Below are 4,747 nucleotides of genomic sequence, written 5' to 3'. Positions count from 1 at the left end.
AAAAAAAAAAAAAAAAAAAAAAGAAGTCAAACACATCAATAAGGAAGTAAAATATACAGTTTAACAAAAATTGATGATATATAAAACTGTGTAAATACATTGCAGGCTATAAAGAATCATTTATTTTTATAGGCAGTGAGAAAGGGCATATGGTTGTACTAATAGCAAGGGTAGGAGGACCTGGGAAGCACTTGGAGGGACAAATGCATGATCTGTAAAAGTAACTTCTATTTTCCAGATGTAATTGCCATCTGAAAGGCTTACTGCTGAATGAACTCACCCTTTCTAGTTCTTTCTGTATTCTGGCTGGCTGGTTCAACTCAGCTGTTCTGGCCCAAACTCCTCTCCAGAGAACTGATTCAATCAGATGTATCTTGGTTTCTTTTTGAATTGCTCTGCTTGGACACAAACAACTCTGATAATTTGTTCTGATCTTTTGGCTCCTTATTCTTTGGTTTCAACTGCCTCTGCTGACCTATACTGTATTCATGATAGAACTCAGTCACAGCACACAAACTGCACTGACTGAATTGATTCAAGTCTGTTCATTCTCTGCTATGCTCTTAAGTGGCTTCTTTCTCCTGTGCTGTTCTAATGAGAATTAGATGTATCCTATCTGACTCATTATGTCAAACCATTTTCTAATTTGTCACATTTTCTGCCCCTCAGTTAGACATTGTTGGGAATTGGTTCTAATGCTTTGAATTTGTATGTCCAGATGCTGAAGGTCCTTATCCCCAGTTGCTTTTTGATCAGTCTATAAAGAACCAGTGGCCAATGGCAGGATGGAGAGAGAGGGATTGAACTTTTAGATTGCGTGGGCTAGGAACTGGAAAGAGGAATGGAAAATCCCCTTGATTTGGAGCAAGATGGATCAGATTTAGAGCTGTAAAAGGATAATCATGCAAAATGTAGGTGAGAAGGAATGCGGCTCCCAAAAGGGATGACCAGAAGCATCTTGGGCAGCAAAGACTAGGGAGCAGCCCAGTAGGAACCATGGCAACAAGAATTACAGGAGAGAAATGTGTGCTAGCCACTGAGCGAATGAGAACTGCCCAGCTTTTGAGCTAGCTAAGGCATTTTAAAAATTAACTGGTGTGTGTGTGTGTGTGTGTGTGTCTTCCATTGCCCAATCCAGATAGCTCCTGGGCAGGTGCTCATGTGCAACCCATTGGGAACCAAAGTTGTGTAGCTAAATTCACCGCTATAAGACAACACTTTCCAACGTGGATGCTTCCTTTTACAACTAACTTTATATTCATTGTTTGGGTTAAAGGCATGTACTACAGAATGTCTGTATTCCAATCAGATCACACAGACCTAGAAAGTCTTTGGATGTGAATCCTTGCCAAAACAGCCACATTGATGGATTAAAATTCCTCTATAATGATCAGAATATGTTGTATGAAAATTCTTTTCAATTAAAATACAATTTTACTTTTTCAGAATTTAATGTATGCATACAATGTATTTTGATCACATTTGCTTCTAACCTTCTTGTCTTAATGCCGCCCATATTGATCTTCACCCCTATATTAGAGGTAAGCTTTTTAAAATATAACTCACTTTGTTCTTCACTTATACACATGGATATGGTGCTATCAACTTTAATAGAGTCTACCTACCTAAGACCGCACACTTCATAAAAAATTACCTTTCCCTTCTAAGCAATGAGAAGCTGTCAACAGCTCCAAGTTAGAGATGGAATCTCCTGATCCTCTTTCATGTTCACAGTGGAATATTGATTGGTTTGTACTTGTGAACTTCTTATACAATCAACCACAACTGCCTAGAGAGAGTAGATGCTGCTGTCTTCTCCTGTCTAAAGCGCATGGTTTTCCCAGAATATTATTCCACAAGACTTCTTGCTTTTATATTAATTCAAATCCTCTGACATGATTTTCTTGAGATGTTCAGATAGAAGGTGCTATATAGATGTCTCATTCTCAGGGTTTTTAGAAAAGAAGAAAACAACATATGGAATTGTGAAGTAAAAGTGGTGAGTGCCATAGAGAAAAACTTTGAGAACCAAGAATGAGCATGATTTTTTTCAAACCATATTAAATGCATACATAAAATTCAAATTTAAACAAATCATATCATACATGTGACTTAAAAATATACAGTCATAACATCTACATGGTTAATGCATATTATTTTGAAGAAATTTGCTTGGAAACTATTCTAACCGATGAGGACTAGGAAGTTGTCTGAACTCAATGCCACTCATATGTCCAGTGTTGTCCCTTGTGTTTAAAGCTCAAAAATCACTCTTCCAAATCATCTTCTATATGCAATGTTACTTTGATTATATGATTCAGATGCAATTACTTATAGAATGAACTTCTTCCAAGTATCCATTCTATATTAATAACTTAAAATACTAGAGAGACTAGTTCCAACAACTTTCTTTGGCTAATATACTGTTACCCAAGTCATACTGTACTATTTATTGATATGTGTCAGGTTATTTCTGCACAATGTTACTTTTTTCTGAGTATGTTCCATGGAAGATTGTTTCTCAAGATATTTTGATATGGTATTAAATGCATTTAATTTCCAATGCATTTGAGTAAATGAATTGGATTAAAATTAAATTAGTTTTGTTCTGTATGATTTCTTAATTTTTTTGTTAACAGACTTAATATGATGAATTCCTCAAATCTCCTTTACCATCAAACCATGTTTCTATGTAGAGTACACTATATAAAAATTACTATCATTAAGCTGTCATAATACTATATATGTGTATGTGTGTGTGTAAACAATTGTGGTTTTTGTTACTAGTCTACTAATTTCTAGCTTTCCTTTACACATCTTTTGTATATTCCTTGAATATACAAATATAGAAACCAATGGAAAACAGCATCTAATTTGTGCTAAGTATTGCTATATGAAATTCACAAGCATTAGCTTAGCTTCACTTGCCCTATAGCAACCATATTGCTTAGGTTGCTTCTTAGTCATACTTGACACATAGAATCATTTATAAAGTGAGAACCAGAGTGATTTCTCAGGCCACTCAAGTAAAAGGTGGTAAATTTAATGATAAATTCTAGCCTGGTCTCTTTTTATACTATTAACCTATTATACCAGCACAAATAAAAATAATAACACTAAAGTTCTCTAAATATAGCAATATTCTGATGTATATTGGTCTGCTTGCTATAATGGGATTTATAATCAAAATAATTCTGGGATACCTTATATCTAATTTTCAATATTAAGGAAACTACAAAATAATTATAGTAATAGTAGTAACAGGAAAAAAAGGAGAAATTACTTACTAAGTATTACATTTCACTCTTGTACTATTTGGCTTGGGTTGCAATAATGAGAAAATATAAAATTGAGTTCAGATGTGCTGTGTGGATGTCCTGTGTCAAGATGCCAGCAAGATAGCTCACTTAAAGCTTTTAATGCTCAATGAGCTGCTGAAAATGAGTATCTCCTTGAGAACAATCCATATTACATAGAATCAGGTCTCATCCCATGTCCTCTCTTAATGTGAAATTTCTCTTCTAGGTTTTAACTCCAATCCAGTCATCTTTCTGGTTCCACTATGAACTTGGAAGAAGGCCCAGTATTTGAGCCCTGGTAGTCTTTAAACCTCCACCACATTGCAGAGTGGCACACAGAGCTTTTCACTCATCTGACTAATGATTTTTAATAAATTAAGTGCAAAAGTCCAGGCATTAATCATCATTCTACCTTTGTTATAACTTGTGATTCTTCTCTATTCTCATTGGAGGCCGCGTAGTTCCACTGTTTTAACTCCAAGGTTGAGAGAGCTACCTGATTTTCATTAGAAATGTATCTTTATACATTAAGCTAATAAGCTTGAGTCCATTCATGTGTCTAAGATATTTATATAAATATTTATAGTTGGCTAATTAATAAATTAAATGTGGGATGGACAAATTGATTATAAGGAAAAATATATAGTCAGCATTGATATTTTCAAATTAGTGATCCCTTTGTTTTATATTCTCAAATTGTAAAAGAAGCTATCCTCAAATTTATGATTTTCTTGCCTCCCCAGCCTAAGTTCTGACATTATAGATACTATACCACTATCCTTATTCAAATTCATTAGTACTTTGTGTAACATTTCTTAGGTACCTTTATTTCTTTTTAATGTTTTTGAACTTACATATAACTTAACTGACTTTATTTTTTGTTTTAAATATATTTTAATGAAATGTAATTACATCACCTACTCCCTTTCCTTTCTTCTTCTAGCTCCTTCCAGGTTTGTCTTTCCCATACTTTTCAAATTTCTCACTCTAAAATTGATAGCTTTCTTTTCTTTATTATTTTTACTTTCACATATATAACATTTAAAACACATGCATGTTATATACTTATTTAATATGTGTATTATACTTTAATAGTTTATATATATTGTATATTCCATATAGAAATGAAAATGTAGGGAAAAGCAAGGAACAGAAACTAGCTGAATTCAAAATACTACTTTATAATCTCAAATGTACCAGTATATAACCCAGGTCACTAATGAAACATTTAAGAATGCTCCTGGACTTTGGTTTCATAAGGTAAAATATTGGTTCTTTTGACTTAATACCTGTGATATGTCTTTAATAAATCATGATATAACATAATAATGTATGTTAAAGAAAGTTTATTTTTATTAATGTAATAGAATATTCAATCATTGTGTATTATTGTAATTTATTTTATTAATGTAATAGAATATTCAATCATTGTGTATTATTGTAATTTA

The sequence above is a fragment of the Mastomys coucha genome, unplaced genomic scaffold, assembly GCF_008632895.1.
Source record: "Mastomys coucha isolate ucsf_1 unplaced genomic scaffold, UCSF_Mcou_1 pScaffold22, whole genome shotgun sequence".
NCBI classification, from domain to species: domain Eukaryota; kingdom Metazoa; phylum Chordata; class Mammalia; order Rodentia; family Muridae; genus Mastomys; species Mastomys coucha.
Note: the sequence above shows the minus strand (reverse complement) of the source record.